Here is a 23,332-nt window from a genome sequence, read left to right on the forward strand (position 1 = left end):
TCAGTGTGGCCCACGTTATCTTTCACCGTCCATCCTGCAACGAAACCTTCATATACATGCATCATCTGAAAAAAATCAGAAAACCGATCAGGGCACGGTCATTTTGACCTCCTGATTTCAATGAACGGCGCGGATTATCGAAATGAGGCGCGAGTGGGGCCCACATCGAGCGCCCATCGAAACAGCGTCGGACGCTGTTTCCTTTTTAACAACGGACTTCGGGTCAGCCCGTTTTTTTGACCGGACTCTCCGTCCGGTGCATTGCTCGTGCACATGTACCCTATGTACATGCAATGTACATATGGGTTCATCGTAATGTTCGAGAGAAATCTGTGCCGTCCATCCATTTTTCCACCTCATTTAAGGCGTTGAGTCCAAAATTGACGCATTTCCAGATACCAGGCGGGCCCCAAATCACTGATTTATGGGCTGATCTGTCCGTTGGGCCACTTCTAGAAGGATCCAATGGCTGAAATTTGACATGTACGGTTAGTTTTTGGTCCTCGAGCCATGTATAAAGTTTCAAGCCGAACAGATGGTGGAAACCCAGTGATCTTGCATTCTGGCTGACTTTCAGGCCGTTTGAGCTTCGGTTTCTCGATTTTTCCGGGTCCCTGGTGTGTAATTCTGTCGATCTTGGTTCTCTGGAGTCCGTCCCATGCTTTGGTGTCATTAGAGCGTTAAGTCCATGCTTTAAGCACCCTTTTCGGTCCAGGCTCGTAGATTCACCTTGCATCACAACATGATTAAAAATAAAGCGTTAAACAGTATCATGCTCGTAAATCCAGCTAATAAATGGGGTCTAATATACAATATTTGACCCTCAACCCAACCCCCAACCAGCATCTTGCTAGTCCCGAGCAAGGTATGCGAAAAAAAATAAGTTTAAGAATTACGCGCCAATTCTTGTGAAACCGAGTGATATTTTGAAAAACGATTCAGATACGAAAAATCTAAGATTCATAAATGCGGGGCATCACCATCTCTTGGACTCTAGCACACGATAACTTCATAGTCGAGTTCAAAGTATTAGTCCATCGATTAGAAAAATTCTAAACATTGAGTTCCATGAGTGTATAGTGTAATCTCGGCTTATCATCATTAAAATTCACTTCTTTATATATATATATATATATATATATATATATATATATATATATATATATATATATATATATATATATATATTTCAGGATATCATTGGTAATCAACAAGATAATTCATGATAACCAAAACTTAACCCAAAACTTGCCTCACAGATCATCTTTTCATTCTTTCAAGTTTTGATTTTTCTAGTACAAGTAATGCCAAGGAGGGGAATCAAATCCTCACTTATAGGGAGCAAACCTAAGGTAAAGACTGTACACCCAACTCTTTTTTTTTTTTTTTTTCAATATCATCCATGGGGAATCGAATCCTCACCCATAGGGAGCAAACCTAAGGTAAAGACTGTTTGCCCAATCCATTCAATTTTTTCTAAATTGGTTCCTTTCATATTTAGTGATTACCAAGTTAATCTTTCAATATCAAACTGAAACCCTAATGTGAAAGCGAGATGTGACATGTAAAATTATGATTCAATCAATGTTTAAAACTTCTGATCATGGATTAATAGTTCTAACTTAACTGTGAAATCTAACAAATAGTTGAATCCAAGAGTCATCAATTCCAACATCACTTATCTTGTAATTCTAAATCCAAGATGACCGTCAAAATCGCTTCGAATTCATATGAAATTCTAGAAAAATTTAAAAATTTTCACAATTTCTGCTCAAGACTAAGAAAATACTGATTAGGAAACCTAATCTCCCACCCTCAACCTAAAATCTACATTGTCCTCAATGTAAAAGAAATAAGCATGCAATGCACATGGGACAAAATAAGTAAATGAGAAGTGATGGGAGGATAATACCTGAACGAAGGAATCAAGAGGCTTTCCATAGATATTTACGTAAAAGGGGGTCAGTACAAGAGAGAAATCAACAAAAGTAAAGATAAAATCCTACTTATACCACTTTTGCAGGTGCTCTCGATTGCATTTAGCATATGCAACAAGCCTTTAAACCCCTAGGTTGCACCTAGTGGACGAGTTGTAGTCTCGTGAGGGTTTGCAGTAATGTTACCCACAAACATTGAAGTAACTAATGATAAAAACGAAATGAAATGAAGAGCTGGGTTGCCTCCCAGGAGCGCTAAGTTTATCGTCTTCAGCCAGACAAATAAAGCAACTACCTTAGTCCTATGAAAGCGATAAACCTACCTGTACCTCCATCAGACTAGGAGATCAATTCTGGTAAACAGGAGCAGTCAGGGGCATGGACATGTCCTCTGAATCAAATTTCTTGACAAATGGTTTCAATCGATGTCCATTGACTTTAAATTCCTTGCCATTGTCGGGATCTCTTATCTCAACGACCCCATGAGGAAAAACAGTAACAACAATGTAAGGGCCGGTCCAACGAGATCGAAGCTTACCCGGAAAGAGATGTAATCGAGAATTGTACAAAAGGACCTTCTGACCAGGCGTGAATGATTTTCGCAAAATGTGTTGGTCATGTGCTTTCATCTTGTCCTTGTAAATTCTCGAATTATCGTACGCATCATTCCGGATTTCCTTTCATTCAGTTGAAGTTTGCGTAGCGAGCCAGCGTTGTCTAGATTGAAATTAAGATTTTTGATCGCCCGGTACGCTTCATGTGGCTCCACGAGGCAAGTGTCAAGCCTTCCCATAGACAAGTCTAAAGGGAGACATTCCAATAGGGGTTTTAAAGGCAGTATGGTATGCCCATAAGGCATCGGTCAATCGGATTGACCAATCCTTACGATCAGGGTTAACCGTTTTCTCCAAAATGTGTTTAATTTCCCTATTAGAAATCTCGGCTTGCCCACTTGTCTGTGGGTGGTACGGGGTGCTCACCTTATGAGAGATACCGTATTTCTTCATTAAGCTCTCAAATGGTTTATTACAAAAGTGTGAGCCCCCATCACTAATGATGGCTCGAGGCGTTCCGAATCGAGAAAGGATGTTTTCTTTTAGGAATTTAATGACCGTGCGATGGTCATTAGTTCGACACGGAATCGCTTCGACCCATTTAGTGACATAATCCACGGCGAGCAAAATATACAGATTTCCAAACGATTGGGGGAATGGTCCCATGAAATCGATGCCCCAGCAATCAAATGCTTCAATGATAAGGATGGGATTCAAAGGCATCATATTTCGACGGGACAATGCTCCCAATTTCTGACAACGCTCACAAGCTTTGCAAAACTCATGAGTGTCCCTAAACATAGTGGGCCAGTAAAAGCCATACTACAGAATCTTGGCCGTGGTCTTTTTAGCAGAAAAGTGACCACCACAGGCCTGTGAGTGACAGAAGGAGATGATGCTCTGATGCTCATCGTCTGGTACACATCTCCTTAGAATTTGGTCTGGGCAATATTTAAATAAATAAGGATCATCCCAGAAAAAGTTGCGCACCTTGGTGAAAAATTTCTTCTTATCTTGCGCAGTCCACTGTGTCGGTATGGCACCTATAGCAAGATAATTAGCAATATCAGCGAACCAAGGTGAATGGGAGACTCTGAACAGTTGTTCATCAGGGAAGATGTCGTTGATATGGGTCGTCTCAAGGGAATCAGAAGTATTAAGGCGAGAAAGGTGATCGGCCACAACGTTTTCTACTCCCTTTTTATCTTTAATTTCTAAATCGAATTCTTGGAGTAGAAGGATCCATCGTATCAAACGAGGCTTAGAATCATTCTTAGAAAGAAGATACTTAAGTGCCGCATGATCTGTGTAGATAATAATCTTGGATCCGATCAAGTAGGACCTAAATTTGTCCAAGGCGAACACTACAGCTAGGAGTTCTTTTTCCGTAGTCGAGTAGTTCACCTGGGCAGAATTTAAAGTTCTACTTGCGTAATGAATGACGTAGGGCCTCTTATCTTTTCTCTGGCCTAGGACCGCCCCAAGAGCATAATCAGAAGCATCGTACATAAGCTCAAAAGGAAGGCTCCAGTCGGGTGGCTGCATGATAGGTGCAGTGGTTAACGTGCCCTTAACTTGGTGAAAGCTTCCTGGCATTGCTCAGTCCACTCGTACGGAGCATCCTTTTAAAGAAGATTACATAAAGGACGAGAGAAGAGACTAAAGTCCTTTATGAATCGCCTGTAAAATCCTGCGTGTCCTAAGAAGGATCGCACGTCTCTGATGTTCTTGGGTGGAGGTAGGTTAGAGATAAGATCGATTTTTGCCTTATCTACCTCGATTCCCTTGGACGAGATGATATGCCCAAGGACAATTCCCTTTTGAACCATGAAATGACACTTCTCCCAATTAAGTACCAAGTTCTTTTCTTCACATCTTTTCAGCACACATTTAAGACTTTCCAAGCACTTGTTGAAAGATGGACTGTAAACAGAGAAATCGTCCATGAAGACCTCTAGATATTGCCCCACCATATCAGAAAAGATACTAAGCATATATCGCTGAAAGGTGGCAAGGGCATTACATAGTCCGAATGGCATCCTTCGGTAGGCAAAGGTGCCGTAGGGACATGTAAATGTGGTCTTTTCCTGGTCTTCAGGGGCTATCTCTATCTGGTTGTAGCCCGAATACCCGTCAAGGAAACTGTAATAGGAATGACCAGCTAACCTTTCCAGGATCTGATCAATGAATGGTAAAGGAAAGTGGTCTTTCCTCGTGACGGTATTCAACTTCCTGTAGTCAATGCACATTCTCCAACCAGTAGTGACTCTAGTTGGCACGAGTTCATTATTGGCATTGGCTACGATGGTGATTCCGGACTTCTTAGGGACCACTTGAGTTGGACTCGCCCATTGACTATCAGATATAGGGTATATGATACCCACGTCCAATAGTTTAAGAACCTCGGCCTTAACCACTTCCTTCATGTTTGGATTTAGTCTACGTTGTGGTTGCCGAACGGTTTTTGCATTATCCTCAAGATATATGTGGTGAGTACAAATCGAGGGATCGATTCCCTTGAGGTCCGCTATCGTCCATCCCAGGGCTCCTTTATGCTCAATGAGAGTAGATATGAGCATACTCTCCTGTTCTTTCTCTAGGTGGGCAGAGATCACCACCGGGTATGTCTCATCTTGACCTAAATAGGCATATTTCAAATCAGAGGGCAAAGGTTTTATGTCAAGCTTCGGCGGCTTGAGATTAGACGGTAGAGGCACTACATCGGTTTGTGGCAATTCTTCAAATTGTGGCATCCACCGGTTAACTTCAAGTACCGGTGCAGTATCAAGCCAGGCGCACGTCTCCCTAAGCATGTCATCATCAAAATCATGGGAGTGGGCCAGACATGTCTCTAGATGGTCGGAGGATAAGGTCAGAGGTGTCGTATCTTCCACGAAAGAGTCAATCATGTTAATGTTGTGGAAATCGTCATCATCCTCTGAGTTGCTGCCGTTATTGAAAAAAATGTTTGACTCCAATGTCAAATTCCAAAAGACATAGTCATGACACCATTCCTGCAATTGATAATTGCATTTGAAGTGGCAAGGAATGGGCGGCCAAGAATGACGGGGATCTGAGTGCTTATGTTATTGATGGGTTCGGTGTCCAGGATGATAAAATCTACAGGGTAGTAAAACCTATCAACTTGGACCAACACATCCTCAATTATCCCTCTTGGTACACGAACAGAGCGATCAGCAAGTTGTAGTGTGGTTAGGGTGGGTTTTAATTCACCCAAACCTAACTGTTTGTATACCGCGTAGGGAATCAGATTGATGCTCGCTCCTAAGTCAAGAAGTGCATGATCAATTCGATGGTTCCCGATTACACATGATATGGTTGGGCTACCAGGATCCTTGAATTTCTGCGGCACGTCTTGCTTCAGGATGACACTCACTTTCTCAGTCAAGAAGATTTTCTTTTGAATAATTTTTCGTCTTTTGGTCGTGCATAAGTCTTTCAGAAATTTGGCATATGAAGGAATCTGTTTCACGACATCAAGTAGAGGAATGTTGACTTTCACTTGTTTCAACACCTCTAGGATATCCTGAGAGTTAGAGAGGTTTTGGTGAAACCAACCGTTGGGGAAACGGAGCAACTAGCTTCTGTAGAAGTTCCGGTTCTAATTTTTGTGGGGCATCACTAGATCCATCATTGTTGTCCTCTTTTGGTTCTTGAGGCTTTTCGGGCCTAACCGGAAGAGTTTTGTCAATGATCTTTCCACTCCTAAGAGTGGTGATGGATTTAGCGTGCCCTATCTGATTTGAAGAGCTGGGATCATTAATCTCGTACTGTAGTTTAGGATTGGGGAGAGGTTGTGCAGGAAGCATCCCCTTTTCTATAACCGTCATACGAGAATCTATCTTTTGCATAAAATCTGTAATTCCCCGCATTGCCTGAGCTAGCTCTTGTATGGAATTTTGAACCGGTTCCTCTTGAGGTTTCACTTGAATTGGATTTTGATTGAAGAAACCTTGAGGGGTAGCCATTTATCCATTCCTCCAACTAAAGTTTGGATGATTTTTCCAACCAGGATTGTATGTATTGGAGTTAGGTCCAGTAAAAGGTCTTTGATAGTTGTTTACGGCATTAGCTTGTTCGTTCAACACTCCTCGAAAGGCGGGTATTGTAGGACAATTTTCAGTTGTATGAATGTTGCAATCATAGATGCCGCAAACAATTTCATTAACCTTATCCTTCTTTCCTTCCATGGCCTCAACTTTCCTTATGAGTGTAGTCACTTTACACTTGAGATCATCCTCTTCTTTCAAGAGATATAATCCACCTTTCTCCTTTAATTGAGTCGGCCTAGACGTGGTGTTCGCCATTGGGTAATAGTCCCATGATTGTGTTTTTTCAGCAAGACTATCGAGGTAATCCCATATCTCGTCAACATCTTTATTAATGAACTCTCCATTACACATGGTCTCGACCATTTGGCGCATGGAAGATGTCAGTCCATCGTAGAAGAAATTTGTAATGCGCCACGTTTCAAATCCGTGTTGTGGGCAAGAACTGACCAAATCTTTGAACCTTTCCCAACATTGGAAGAATGTTTCATCTTCCTTTTGGGCAAAGTTCATGATTGCTTTTCTGAGGGTAATCGTTTTATGATGTGGGAAGAATTTTTTTATAAATTCCCTTTGCATGTCGTTCCATGTGCCAATGGATCTAGGACGCAGTGAATGTAACCACGTCTTAGCTTTCTCTTTTAAGGAAAAAGGAAAGAGTTTCAGCCTAATTGTATCCTCAGATACATTAGGAAAACATAATGTAGCTATAATCTCATCGAACTCTTTTAAATGTAAATATGGACTTTCTGATTCAAGTCCATGGAATTTGGGAAGGAGTTGGATAACTCCTAGCTTGATGTCCATTTGTCCTGTGTTTTCAGGGAAAATCATGCATGAGGGCGTACTCACTCCCGCCGGTTGTAGATAATCTCGTAAAGTACGAGGCGGGGGTGCCTGATGCACCTCATTCTCATCTTGGGTATCCTCCACCCTGGGTGGAAGTGGAGGAGGTTGGTCTTCAGCCATAACTTCAGTTAACTCAGGGGATTTCGAGTGGTGTCTAGTCCTGCGATGGATAGTCAACCCCTCAACCAATCCTCCTTCAGTCAAGAGACGTCGAGTGTTGTCACGGGCCCACTTGGGCATGAAACACTCGCAGCCCTCAATCAAATTCAAAGCCTAATCCTAAGAAAGGAAAAGAAAATCTAAAAAGAAAGAGAGGGTGAGTTGGAAAGAAATTACCAAATTGAAGCCCCTAAGTTAAAAACCTGCAAAATAAAATAAAATAAGTTAGATTCTAAAAGAAGAAAAGTCTAAACTAGAAAGTAAATTACTAAAAGAGAACTGAAAAATAGAAAATAGAGAGAAAGTTTACCGAATTGGAAATTTCTACCTTAAAAGCCTACACAGTAAGAAAGTTTCTAAAAAGGAAAGAATCTCTAAAGAGGGAAATAACTAACTTAGTTTCTAGAAACAAAAGAGGAGACTAAAAAAAATAGAAAATTTTCAAAATTAAAAGAAAGCTTAGAATAAGAAAATTTCTAAAACTCAAATAATAATTCTAAAAAGAGAAAAAGTAGAGGATTTAGAAAGGAATTACCAATTTAGAGACTTATGTCAGAATCCTATAAAACAGGAAAACACGTTAGTTTCTAAAAATAAAATAAAATAAAAGCCTTTAACCTAAAGTTACTGAAATCCAAATCTTAACCTAATTCTAAAACTAATTAATTTCAAAAAATCGCAACCGTCAGTCCCCGGCAACGGCGCCAAAAACTTGTTCACTCCCCAAGTATAGGGTTGTGATGTAGTAATAAACTCGGTGAGACCGAGGTCGAATCCACAGGGACTGAAACTTGTACGTGATCTGAAACTAACTAGATATAGAACTAGCAAAAAGATGCAATCTAAATCCAATGTAAATTGATGAATAATGGTGAGAGATTAATGTAAAACTTAAGTAATTTAGAGGAAGGAAACTAGCAAGGTGTCTCGTATCGGTATCGGTTGGCGTAACGGTGTCCTCCAAAACCGATACGGATACGGGGGCGTAACGGGCCGTAACGGCGCAAAATTTTTTTTTTGCCAAAAAAATATGAAAAAATATGGATTAAATCCAGAATATTCTAGGCATTCCAAATATGCATTCATTTATAAATTGGAACATGTTTATGGTGGTGTAACGGTCCACTCTTTGGTGAGCAGTTGTATCGGACTGTCTGATGAATTTATGAACCAGATAACCTGAATTTGACTACAAAATTCATATATTTAATTTTCTAACTATCTACTATCAATGATAGATATATTAGAATGAATGTAAAATGAAAATATCTTACATTAGGTGTTTGCAATTATTTTTGAGGAATTTCTCGAACATACCTGTGGTCCTGTGCAGCGTGGTGCACGTGACTGTGATAATGTAATTCCTGTCTATGACAGTCAAGAATATTAAAAAATAAAAAATAAAAAATTAGTAGTGTCTGATATACTCCCTGCAACTTGATTAAGGATTACTTGATTGGTTGTCGGGGGAGCTATTTTAAATACAAGTTCGGCAGTGTCAAGTGTGTACTCGCGATGGCAATAATACTGTTGTGAGCTGTCTGTTGTAACAAATACTTACCTTAACACAAATATATACTCACAATCACAAGTCACCACCAAAATGAAAATCGCTTTTTGTGGTTGCTCGACCTCCACATCATCGTCATCGTCACCATCGGGGTCCGATAGGTGTAGGTGCTACATATCCATAATATCCAGGGGCCGGAAGGAAATACTAGATCAACGAAACTAGAGGATGGTGATCCTGACTAGGCAACGACTACGACCGGAATAAGGATATCCACCAAAGTGTCCGTCGAATAGCCATCTTGGTGCCCATACCAGTGTTGAGAATCTTGAGATTGAGAGTGCGTCTGTGTGATGAGTAACTTGGATTTGGATGCGGATATCTATAATCATATGGATATTGATCGGGAAGGCTACTCAACATGAATGTGATGGAACAGGCTCAGATAACCATCATAATTCAATTCACCATAAGAATATCCATCATAATAACCAAGACCATGAGCCTGCTGATGTTCCGAACCTCTCGGACCCGGTGCACCACTAGATGTACCCACCTCCTGCTGGCTGTATCGTGACTCGGTACACTCATAAGTCCGACCTCGTGTACCACCTCGTCGCTGTTCATCGACATGGTGATCTGTAGACGGCTGTATAGGGCACTGAGCAACACCAGAAGTGCCAGCACCAGGGGCAGGGGGGTCATCGTCTTCATCCGACATGGTCACGCTACCACTGCTCGTACTCTTTTGTTGATCTTGAGCCGTATCTGTACGTGGCATAAACGCTGCCCCTCTTACTGGGTCCAACACATCTGCACGACTCTCTTGTTGCGCTCTGCGTATTTCTGGGTCATCAATTTCCAATTCTTCACTATCCTCTTCAATTTGTTTTGCCCTTGTTTCCAACCAAGGTAGAAGTGGGTCATCCTCATCATAAATATTATCCAAGTTTATTGGACAGTAGTCTCCGTCATCGGCAGCTGTAATGCTCCTATGATGTCGTCTCGTTCTTAGTTTTATATTGTAGTGCATGAAGACAAGTCTATCTAATGTTCTAGTCTGCAAGCTATTCCTATTCTTTGAATGAATGAGCGCAAAACAACTCCAATTCCTTTCGCAGCTAGAGGAAGATGTTGTCTGGCTCAAAACTTTTACTGCAATTTTTTGGAGAGCCTTCGTACTCTCTCCGAAATTAATCCACCATTCGGCCGGTTGCAATCTAGATACTGCATGCTGTGCAAGAGCATCTCCAAAGCTACCAAGGCGATTTCCAAATGTATCTAATTCATTTAATGCCTTTATTTGCAGATCTAAGTCAGGCTCTAATCTCTTTATCACATTTTTGAGCCCGACACGAACTTCATCATCCGCAACAAATGATTGGGCATATCTATACCTAGGATTTAGGTAGTAACCTGTTGCATGAAGATCGTGATGGAGTTGGTTTGTCCATCTCTTGTCGATCATCTTCCAATAACTCTGCCAACTTCTACAATCACGTTGAATTGCAAGCTTTGCCTTATCCATGGCATCATATATGAAGCCCATGGTAGGTGCTTCATCAGATTCAACAAGACGGAGTACCCTCATTAGTGGCTCCATCACCTTTAGGATCGCCTTGACCTTCTTCCAATATTTGTTGTCCCGTATGGTGTTCGCAACTTCGACCGGTATTCCTGATGTCTTCTTCCCATGTTTTGTGTTGAGCCATTCTCGGGAAGCGAACATCTCACTCAACTCTTCCCTATGCTGGAATAAACTCTCTAATGCTATAAAGTTTGTTGCGAATCTAGTCGCCGCAGGCCTCAACAACTCTCGTCCTTTCGTGAACTTTCTCATTATTGCAACTACTTGATTATGGTTGTAAATAAACGTCGTCACTTCCCTTGCCCTTTCGACCATTTCCTTAACATTCTTCTTTTTCCCAATATCTTCCAATATAAGATCAATACAATGGGCAGCACATGGTGACCAAAAAAGATGTTTTCTCTTATCCATCAACATATGTCCTGCAAGCTTATATGTTGCTTCATTATCTGTCACAATCTGCACTATATTCTCCTCTCCAATCTCGTCCACAACTTTATCCATTAGTCCATTAATATAAGTAGAATTTTTTGTTGCCTCTGAGGCATCAATTGACTTGTGGTATATAGTTCCTAAGTGGCAGTATACCATGAAGTTGATCATGCTGCGTCTGGTTGGGCCAGTCCAACCATCACACATGATTGTGCATCCTCTGGCTTGCCATACAGGTTTAAAGGTAGCCACGTATGCTTTCACATCCGCATACTCTGCATCTGTCCATTTCCCCTAATCTCCTTAGCCGTAGGAGCTTTTATTCCTTTACTGCTGCATCAATTACCACCTGCCAATATGGAGAATTGGTTGCGTTAGGAGGTATGTTGGCATGTATAAATAACTTTGCTGCTGCTCTACCTAATTTCTCAACGGAAGTTCTACTCCACATTTGTTTTATCTTCTTTTGTTTAGTTGATTCTTTCCTAAATAGGATTGGATCAATAGAGGGTCTCCTAGGCTCATTTACTTCTTCATCCAAACGTATAGGGGCATCATGTGAAGATGTCTGTCGCCGGCTCCCAAACATACGTCGTAACCCACCAAACCTCCCCCCCCCACCCCCACCCCCACCTGCAGAAGCAGTTGCACTTCCAGTTACTCCCACTCCCACTCCCACTCCCCCCCCCTGTATCACGCACTGACCCATGCGTGCCAAACATGCGGCGACGTTCTTCCTTTTCACGAGCTAGACGCAAGCTCTCTCTCATAGCTATAGTAAGTTCTCGATCTGAATCTTCGTCAGAATCAATAATATCTTCATCACGAATGCCCATATATTCAGGACCAAACACTTCCTGTCGAGCTGCATCCAAAATATCATCTTTCTTCTTTTGTACAGCAGCACGTTTACCCTTCGACTCATCCAGACTAGCTTGCATTAAAAGCATTATTTCTTTCGGTACTCTACTACATGGCGCAACTTGACCCTTTCGATGTGCCAAATGTTGTTTGAGACGGGTAATTCCACCAGTCACTAGTCTATCACAATACTTGCACTTCATTTGGTGCCTAGTACCACCAACCCTCTCACAATGTTGCCTCCAATATTATCACTTACTTGTTGTTGGCCAGACCCAGACATTTCTTTAGGCTTAGGTAGACACTAGATAATTAGATTTGAGTATGAGTGTATGACCTATGTTAATAAAGATGATTTTATATTCTAACTAAACCCTAAGAAGCTCCAAGGCAAAACCTGTCCAATATAAGCAAATAAAAACATAAAGTCACTAATTCGAAAATAGAAAAAAATTATAAAATGACACCCCAAATCTGTAAAATACACATTAACATGTTCTACTATGATTAACACATCACATGGCATGATTAAAACAGTAAAACAATCATTAAAAAATAATTTTTTAAATTTAAAAAAGAAGGGCCATAATTAATGCATAAATAGAAAAAAATATTAAAAAATTATAAAATGGTACCCCAAATCTGTAAAATGCACATTAACATATTCTACTATGATTAACACATCATATGGCATGATTAAAACAGCAATACAACCATTAAAAATTGATTTTTCGAATTTTAAAAAAAAGGGGCAAAATTCATGCGTAAATAGAAAAAAATATTTAAAAAATATAAAATGGCACCCCAAATCTGTAAAATGCACATTAACATGTTCTACTATAATTAACACATCATATGGAATGATTAAAATAGCAAAACAATCATTAAAAATTGATTTTTTGAATTTTAAAAAAAAGGGGCAAAATTCATGCGTAAATAGAAAAAAATATTTAAAAAATATAAAATAGCACCCCAAATCTGTAAAATGCACATTAACATGTTCTACTATGATTAACACATCATATGGAATGATTAAAACAGCAAAACAATCATTAAAAATTGATTTTTTGAATTTAAAAAAAAAGGGGCAAAATTCATGCGTAAATAGAAAAAAATATTTAAAAAATATAAAATGGTACCCCAAATCTGTAAAATACACATTAACATGTTCTATTATGATTAACACATCATATGGCATGATTAAAACAGCAAAACAATCATTAAAAATTGATTGTTTGAATTTTAAAAAAAGGGGCAAAATTCATGCGTAAATAGAAAAAAATATTTAAAAAATACAAAATGGCACCCCAAATCTGTAAAATACATATTAACATGTTCTACTATGATTAACACATCATATGGCATGATTAAAACAGCAAAACAATCATTAAAAATTGATTTTTTGAATTTTAAAAAAAATGGGCAAAATTCATGCGTAAATAGAAAAAAATATTTAAAAAATATAAAATGGCACCCCAAATCTGTAAAATGCACATTAACATGTTCTACTATGATTAACACATCATATGGAATGATTAAAACAGCAAAACAATCATTAAAAATTGATTTTTTGAATTTTAAAAAAAAGGGGCAAAATTCATGCGTAAATAGAAAAAAATATTAAATGGCACCCCAAATCTGTAAAATGCATATTAACATGTTTTACTATGATTAACACATCATATGAGATGATTAAAACAACAAAACATATTAAAAAAAGTATAAATACCTATTTTTGACAAATTTATGAAAAATGGCCTACCAAGCTTTGATTCAACAAAATCCGCAATATAATGTATTTTTTCTTCAAATATCCAGTCAAGATTGGTCGAAATTAGTAGTAGGAGTGAGAAACAGTTTGGAAGCAAGAAGTTTCGAAAAAACATAAAAAACGGAGCTTAAAATGCAAAAAAAAAAATGGCCGTTTTTCGACCGTTACGGGTGACCGTTACGCCCGTATCGGCCGTTACGCCCGTATCGGGCCCGTATCGGCCGATACGGGTACAAAAATCCGAATCGGCCGTTTCGGCCCCGAATCGGGTAACGGTTCGTACCGTTACCGTTACGTATCGGCTGATACGGCCGATACGTAACCGATTTGGCATACCATGGAAACTAGGGATTCAGAGGATCCACTTGTAGAGATCAGGGAGATCTTATGCCTGCTTCGAAAATCATGCAAATCAACTAGACTTCCTTTGATATAGTTTTCAAGAGATGAAAGGTATATGAATTAGAATGGATTCCATCACCAAACCATGCCCAGGAGACAAAGTAAACAACAGAATTAAACTAATTACCAACCAACCAACAATGTATGAAGATCAGGAAGGGTACTGTCATCCTACCATGCCCATGGAACAATGATGAACAACAGGGCTTCCTGACTTCATAAACATAAAAAGGGGAAAGAAATATTCAAAGCCATTGCAAACCCATTGTAATTTCAGTCACAACAGACCATTAAAGACTAAGAAAAATATTCCTTTAATAATCAACTAAATCAAATTCAGTTTATGAATTTTAAAGGCACAAAGTAGAATCTCCCATCTCGCTACAGGCTTCACCTCTTAGCCCTAGCTAAGAGGTTTAGCCACACATGAATGGGTTAAAGCTTAAAAAATAAAAGAAATATAAAGGAAAAGAAGAAGAAAAACCAGGCTGCTTCACTCTCTCTCTCCGTTCTAGCTTCTCAGTTTTTTTTCTTCTTTTCTTCCGTTTTTTTTTTTTTTCCACACGCTGCCAGCTTCCCAGCCAAACAAAAGAACTCCCTGACGTCCAGCCCAAGCCACCCCTGGTGCTCACGTCCCTCCTCAACTCCCTTTTCAATGCTTTCTCCCTCCTGTTTTATAGAAGACCCCCCCGTACAACTTCAGTCCAAGTTTCCCTCCCGCACCACGAAAGCTTTCGCAATTTGTTTACGCAACAGAGTTCGTATGCGCAGCAAAAGCGCAAAACGACTTGCGTTTGGAGTGTATTTGCGGCGTGATAACGACCTACCTGACAATTCTGAAATCTTGGCTAGTGTATTGGCCTCCCTGTGGACACATTAGACGGTCTGGATCACTCAAAATGTTAATGATCGTGACCCACTACCTCCCGCAAATCCCGGATTCGACCGGATGCGGAAACAGAGCCTGCGCACGAGGGGGTCGCTGTCGAATTGATGGGGCCCACTTTGATGTTGTTTTTGGGAAATCCATTCCGTCCACCGAGTTTTTCGTGAAAAACCGGTAGATCATAATCGGTTTTGGGCCAGGTTCGTGGTGACTCGTGGAAGTTTTCTTGGCACCGTCCATCCTGCAACGAAACCTTCATGTACATGCATCATCTGAAAAAAATCAGAAAACCGATCAGGGCACGGTCATTTTGACCTCCTGATTTCAATGAACGGCGCGGATTATCGAAATGAGGCGCGAGTGGGGCCCACATCGAGCGCCCGTCGAAACAGTGTCGGATGCTGTTTCCTTTTTAACAACGGACTTCGGGTCAGCCCGTTTTTTTGACCAGACTCTCCGTCCGGTGCATTGCTCGTGCACATGTACCCTATGTACATGCAATGTACATATGGGTTCATCGTAATGTTCGAGAGAAATCTGTGCCGTCCATCCATTTTTCCACCTCATTTAAGGCGTTGAGTCCAAAATTGACGCATTTCCAGATACCAGGCGGGCCCCAAATCACTGATTTATGGGCTGATCTGTCCGTTGGGCCACTTCTAGAAGGATCCAATGGCTGAAATTTGACATGTACGGTTAGTTTTTGGTCCTCGAGCCATGTATAAAGTTTCAAGCCGAACAGATGGTGGAAACCCAGTGATCTTGCATTCTGGCTGACTTTCAGGCCGTTTGAGCTTCAGTTTCTCGATTTTTCCGGGTCCCTAGTGTGTAATTCTGTCGATCTTGGTTCTCTGGAGTCCGTCCCATGCTTTGGTGTCATCAGAGCGTTAAGTCCATGCTTTAAGCACCCTTTTCGGTCAAGGCTCGTAGATTCACCTTGCATCACAACATGATTAAAAAGAAAGCGTTAAATAGTATCATGCTCGTAAATCCAGCTAATAAATGGGGTCTAATATACAATATTTGACCCTCAACACCGATCCTTATTTTTCTTTTGTTGATCTCTAATTCTCCGGTGTGTGTGGCTCACTTTGTGGCCTGGAAGCATTCAGACCGTCCAAGGAGAGTGGATGCCCATGGCTGTCCACTTTATGGACGTTGATGTCTTATTTGCTCTTTTATGGGCACATGTAATGGATTTTAAGGGGTGGATTAGGTTTGGATTTTTGTGGGGCCTACTGAGGTGGACCACAACACAAGTTTTATGGGGTGATCTCCCCTTATTTTAGTACATATGCTCAGTTTACTTCATGCATGTGTTGTTGTCCAGAAATTTTCTGGACAGTTTTTGGATGATTTTGGGTCAGATTTTTGGATTGTTTGGGGGGTTGTTTTTACCCCTTTGATAGACTTTTCCTAGAGGAGTAGACCCCCCTTAGATGTGTACCAAATTTCACACCTATCTAACTTTGTTTCAGGACCCAAAGGTGTGGCCCAAGTGGGGTGGACAGTCCAGATTTTTTGGACTGTCCAACAACATTACAGTTTGGAAAACCATAAATATAAATTAGTTTTTGAAATGGTGGGCCACTTTTGTGGACCCCACCTTGAAGTATACTTGTATGGGGAGGTTAGAAATATATTTCCCCATTTTTTGGAGGACTTGGGCCTACCCTTTTGGGGTGCTCAAAACAGGGACAGTAGTATTTTATTTTTCTGCTGTATTTTTTTTAGACCTTGCTGTCTATGGTTGTTTACCCAGGCTTTTGTGTGGTGGTGGCCTTCCCATTCACCCGACTTGTGGCCCACCTTGTAGGAGATAACCCCAGGTGCCTATAGGCCATATATCTGATCAGATTTTGGGGTGTTTAGGGGCTGGGATATCAGCACCTTGTTGGACATCCAGCTGGGCTAAATGTCTAGTAATGGGCTGGCCATTCACCCCACCTCAGGCCCACCTTCATGTATGTTTTTATCCTAATCATCCATCTCTTATGTGGCCCACTTAGTAGGGGACCAGTCCCTGATGGGACATCCCAAAGTGGGGCCCACTTGGACTTTGGAAGGGGGCCAGTTGTCCCACCCTTGGGACGCCCAAGGGGTGGGCTGGCTATCCCACCTTGTGGCCCACTTGATGTATGTGTTTTACCCTTGGCCGTCTTCCTTGGGGTGGCCCACTGATGTGCGGACCACTCCCTGGAGGGACGCCCACCGTTGGAACCCACCTTGATGTATGTATGTTAGGCCGTCCAGGCCCACCTGGACGTCTAGCCTGTTTGGTGGTGCTGCTGGACTTGCAGTCCAGCAATAGGCCCACCTCATTTCTGGTGTTGTACTCACACTCTCCATTTGATGGGGCCCACTACAAGTATTAAGGACCATTACCAGATTTATTTTCTTCTATAAATCCCATCTGCTGGACCTCAGCAAGCCCAGGAAGCTGGGTGGGCTGAAAGTCTAGCAATGTACTATAAGAAGCAGTGTTTAAATTATCGGCGATATTATTGAATTATCGCCGATAATTTCGGTATCGCTGGAGTTCCGACACCGAAACTCCCTTTTTTCGTTTCGACACCGAAACTCCCTTTTTTCGTTTCTCTTCCAAATATCACCGATTTTTCAGCGATTTTATCGATTTTTTGCGAAAAGTCCAGTTGTCAGCGAGAAATCGCAGGATAACCGTAGCGAACAACCCATTTTCAGCGATAAAAAGGACCGATAACATCGGAGCGTTGCGTAAATACGAAAAATATCCCCAAAAAAAAAGGAAAAAAATGGGGAAACTTGCGGATTTCCGTACCTGTAGAAGAGGAGGGCCAATCGTAGAAGATGATGGGTGAACGGAAATTGCGGTGGGCCAATTGATTGATCGGTGTGCCGCAAGTGCCATCCAATCTCTACTTTCCACTTTTTTTCTTCGAATACTCAAAAATTCCAAACCTAAAGATGATTTCGGCGAAGAATCTGCTGAAGATTAGTGATTCGGAGAGACTTTCTTTCGAAATTTTAGGGTTTCGAGGGTTCTCTTCCGAAACCCTCTTTCGTTTCGAAAATAGCGCGATGGGTTTTTACGGGCGCGGATCGGCTATTGACAAGTTGAGTAGCGAGACTGCTACTGAAGTGACGTCACCAAGTTATGTGGGCCCCACCATGATGTATGTTTTGTATCCACGCCGTCCATCCATCTGGAGAGATCATTTTAGCATACGATCCAGAGAATGAGTTACATCCAAAGCTCCAGCGGACCCCACGATAGAAAACAGTGGGGAGAGTGACACCTCCATTAAAAACATCTAAAGGCCAAAAAAGTTTTCGATCAAGCTAATATTTGTGTTTTCCCTTCTTTAATGTTTTTGTTAACTTTTGAATAGGTTAGATTTCGATAAAACATCATGGGGGGCCTTGGGGAGGTTTCAACGGTGTACATCAATCTTCCCGCTGTTTTCTGTGGTGGGGTCTACTAAAGCTTTGGATTTGCCTCGTTCTCTGAGTAATGCCTTAAAATAATATCTCCAAATGAATGGACGTTGTGGATACAACACGTACATCATAGTGGGGTCCACAAAACTTGGTGACATGTAGGAGTCTCACTACTCAACTGGTCAGTATCAAATCCACATACGGGAAATCAGATTGCGTACTGGTTGCTCAGCACGCTCTTACCGTACTGAGTAAACTCTATTAGGCCCACCGTCAATGTATTTGGTCTATCCACACCGTCCATCCGTTTTTCCATCTTATTTTAGGGGTTGAGACCAAAATTTAAGCATACCCAAAGATCAAGTGGACCATACCATTGGAAACAATTGGAATAATAACATCCACTGTTGAAACATTTCTTGGGACCACAATGATGTTTATTTCTCATCCAACCTGTTCATAAGATAACACAGACATGGATGAAGAGAAGACACAAATACAAGCTTAATCCAAAACTTCTGTGGCCCCCAAGAAATTTTCAACGGTAGATGTTCAATTCATATTGTTTCCCATTGTGTGTTCCACTTGAGGTTTGGACATACTTCATTTTTAGGCTCAAGCCCAAAAATTATCTATTAAAATGGATGGACGGAGTGGATAAAATACATAAATCACGGTGGACCCCACAGAGTTTACTCAGTATGCTTAGCCTATGAGTTACTCGGTACGCAATCTGCTTCATTTTAGCCTCGTGTGCGGGTGCCAGCGTCTGGATGTCACCAAGTTCCGTGGACCCCACCACGATGTATGTGTTATATCCACATCATCCATCCAATTAGGGAGATTATTTTAGGTAGTGAACCCAAAAATGAGGCAGATCCAAAGTTAGGGTGGACCACACCGCCAAGGTAGTGGGGACAATGATTCCTACCATTGAAACCTTCCTAGGCGCTATGGCCCATAGTGCTGTTTATTTGTCATCGAAGTTGTTCATAAGATCACATGGAGATGGATGAAGGTAATATACAAAAATGACATGGATCCAAAACTTTTGTGGCCCCTAATGATTTTTCAATGGTAGGCATGTTCAATTCACATTGTTTCATGTGGTGTGGTCCATTTGAGCATTAGATATGCTTCATCTTTGGGATCAAGCCTTAAAATTATCTTGTAAAATGGATGGATGGGGCGGATAAAATACATAAATCACAATGAGCCCCACACAGTTGACTTAGTACGATAAGCGTACTGATTTATACAGCACCACATGTCACTTATTTGTATCCATGGATTGATGGGTCGATGTTATGTGGGGCCATCATAATGATAAATATTTTATTAATACCGTCCATTTATTTTAATAGATAATTTTAAGACATGAGTCCAAAATGAGACAGATCTGCATGACTGCATCTAAGGTGGACCACACTAAGGGAAACAATGGTGATTAAATGTCCACCATTAAAAACTTCATAGGGCCATTGTAATGGTTTTTTTTTTTTTTGTCATCCAACCTCTTGATTAGGTTACACAGGTCTTGATGAAGCAAAAACACGGTTTAGATTATATTAGAATTTGCCACATGTACCATTTTCAAATGCTAGGTATCAAGTGTCATACGTAGCCAGAGTATCAAATACCACACTGATTGAATAATCTAATCATCCTGATTTGACATCTTTGAGTTCATTTGCTTTTACATGTCTTAATTACTGTATGCCAGTTGCATTTGTATTATATAAACTCATTTTGGTTACTATTTGAGTGATATCTTACAAGAACGAATGTCTTTTGGCCCCCATTAAATGGGAACTTCTAATTTAATGCATTCTTTTTGTAATTTTTTTCATTCCTGAATATGTAAATATGTGTATTTAGGCATGTCCTAAAGTTTCACTAAAAAATTCCACCATTTTCTCCATGTTTCCCCCCTTTTTCTTGCATTTCCGGTTATCGGCGATATTATCAGCGATAACGATATTATATCTTTATCTCTAGCCAGCGAAACTTGTAACGATACCGACAATTCGAACACTGATAAGAAGTATGATTCAAGTTGTGGGTATTGTAAGGGATGTGAGGCCCACCAAATGAAGAATGTGGAGTACACACATGATCAGATTGATTCTGGGATATTTTTGGGCTTAATCGATACTTTGTAAGGCCCATCCTTGTTGTATATTGTGGACCATCTATAAACCAGATTTTTTATGGTCCATTAGGCCCAGTTTGACTGGAAGTTCTCCATTGGAGCCCAGTGTTGTTCAAGGGCTGACCCTATTATATTATGGGCCCAATGAGCTATCTATGAGCCCAACTTGAGTAAATAAACGTTGAATACCACACTTAAACCCCTAGAATGGGCTGACTTGCAAGGCCCACCTTGAAACTGGTTGGATAGGCCTTACCAGGTCATGGGCTGATGTTATGAGGCCCACACCTTGTATTTTTGGGCATGTGGGCTGTCCATTTGATCCATTTAATGCATGGATCCGGTCACAATTGAGGGTTGGGCCGTGGATGCCCCATTTGGTCCATAATGATGTGTATGCTTGGGCCATGTTATTCCCTTATTGGACCCATGATATACATGAGGACCTTGGGCCATTCTCTTGGGGCCATTATGTATTGTGATGTGGATGCATGGCTGCCCCTTTTATTTTCATGATCATATTTGGGCTTTGGGCCTTGGTTTAGTTAGCTATCTTGATTGGGCCACCTTCTTGGGGACAATGGTGGTTAAATGTCCCCATTGTGGACCCCTCTAGGCCATTGGTGGTTGAATGTCTAACTTAGGCCTATTTGTTGGGTCCATTTTCATCCTTCGGTGGTTGGATGTCCACCTTATTCCTTGTTTGGGCCCGTCCCTATTCCTTAGGCCCGTAGTATGGTTTACTTAGACCTTGTGGGCTATCCCAAACTATTGGGCCCCCACTAGTAGTATGTATCTTTCACCTTTTGAGGATTTTGTCTAAGTACCTAGACTCTACCTTGGTAAGAGAAGAATACAACATCATCTAATGTCATACTTTGTCACTCTCATGACTTATCCATGTGCATCATATGTTTGCTTGGAGCATGGATTGATCATGGTTTATGCCGTTGGGCAAATTGTTTTTATGGCACTCCCGAAGATATGGAGTTGCCCTACATGAGCGTTGGATGTGCAGGACTGATGCATGGTTGACTGGTGTGATTCATGCATCTTGCATTTGTATGGCATAGATATTTGCCCTTACTTCATCAGGGCTGTAGCCTCCACAGGTTTATCGTGGATGGCCAGATTTGGACATCGGAAATGTTTGTTTGAGCACTTAGGGCACGTAGGATGTCCTTGGGTGAAAGTCTCAGAACCTTCATGGTACCAGGAGATGCTCCAACGCTGAGACCGAGTGGAAAACATGAGCGTCGGTGCTTTTATCATTAGGCCGCGTCTCTCACTGTATCGTGGTCGGTTGGGAGGGGGTGTGGCCTTACCCGCTGAGTGGGGGCAATAGCTAGGCTGAGTTTGACCAGCTCGTAAATGGGTCCGCTACCGTTGAGCCTTGTTGGTGATTGACTGTCCACAGGCGGGTAGTGAAGTCTCTTACGCTCGCTGGGCTGTGCGGCTAGGAGAGCGGCAGTCAGCAGGTAATGTATTTGACCCCGATGATTTTCCAGAGAGGAACTGTACTGATTTGTGGACTTGATATGAGGATGAGCATGACCACATTGCATATTGTATATGGCACTTGGCTGTATAGCCCCGCATTGCATAGCCTTTGATTGACAGATGGTATTCCTGCCTTGCATTGCTTAGCCTTGTGATGGCTAGTGGTATTCATGGTCTTACAACATTCTTCCGCATACTCTGATATTGCATTCATGGTACCTGTCCTGCACACACTTACACCGCCCACTAAGCTTTCTACGAGCTTATGTACGATTGATGCGAGCAAGTGATTCAAGGCCAGTGAGTGGAGTAGGAGCTGGAGCGTGTCGTTGATCCTTTTGGAGTTTTCTTTATGTAGACCTTGTATTTCCCTTTGAGCCTTGTACTTGTAAAAAGTTTAAATTCTTAGTGGATTTTGAAATGCTGTTCCTGTAGTTATGTATCTGTGGTTATGATGTTATGATCTTGGGTATGCTCATTATGAATTAGACTTATGTTATACAAATCCTCCTTGTAGGATCCCAGGATCGGAACTTGGTGAATGGGCGCCAGGAGCCGAGAATGGGGTACTACGGAAGTTGTCGGCGTTAGACTCGGCGATCGGGAATTCTGTGAGCCTGGTTTTCGAGTTTGGGGCGTGACAAATGAGTTCCTATTTAAAGGTGACAGACTCTGCATCCCCCGTACCTCTGTGATTTCCTAGTTTGGGAACTTCATGCAGGAGGGGTAGTCGTTCATTTGGGGAGGGACAAGACCATTGGCCTTGTGGAGGATAGATTTTATTGGCCAAGTCTCAAGCGAGATGTAGCCAAGATTGTTGGGCAGTGTAGGACTTGTCAATTGGCAAAGCAGAGGAAGAAAAATACAGGATCGTATACGCCTTTTCCAGTACCCCATATTCTGTGGTAGGATGCTAGTATGGATTTTGTGTTGGGCTTATCGAAAACTATCAAGAAACACGATTCCATATTCGTGGTTGTAGATTGTTTTTCCAAAATGGCTCATTTCATTCCGTGCTTGAGAACGTCAGATGCCTCCAATGTGGCTAAGCTTTTCTTTGGGGAGGTAGTGCGTTTACATGGTCTACATAAGACCATAGCGTCTGATCGTGATCTACGCTTTATGAGCTATTTTTGGAAGACACTATGGCACATGATGGGGACAAGGCTTCAATTTTCATTTGCCTATCACCCTCAAACAGACGGTCAAACTGAAGTTGTTAATAGGAGTCTTGGAAATCT

General features: G+C 41.3%; 1 protein-coding gene and 1 non-coding gene across 4 annotated transcripts in view; both read left to right on the forward strand.

The window, feature by feature from the left end:
- LOC131219220 (uncharacterized) overlaps nt 1-23,332 on the forward strand; it is a 75,374-nt gene that overhangs the window by 31,839 nt on the left and 20,203 nt on the right. The window lies entirely within an intron of this gene.
- Nucleotides 6,986-7,092, forward strand: LOC131219643 (small nucleolar RNA R71). Its single transcript, XR_009158290.1, has one exon. It is a non-coding gene; the product is annotated as a small nucleolar RNA R71 (small nucleolar RNA).

Source organism: Magnolia sinica, chromosome 11 (assembly GCF_029962835.1).
Source record: "Magnolia sinica isolate HGM2019 chromosome 11, MsV1, whole genome shotgun sequence".
Lineage (NCBI taxonomy): Eukaryota > Viridiplantae > Streptophyta > Magnoliopsida > Magnoliales > Magnoliaceae > Magnolia > Magnolia sinica.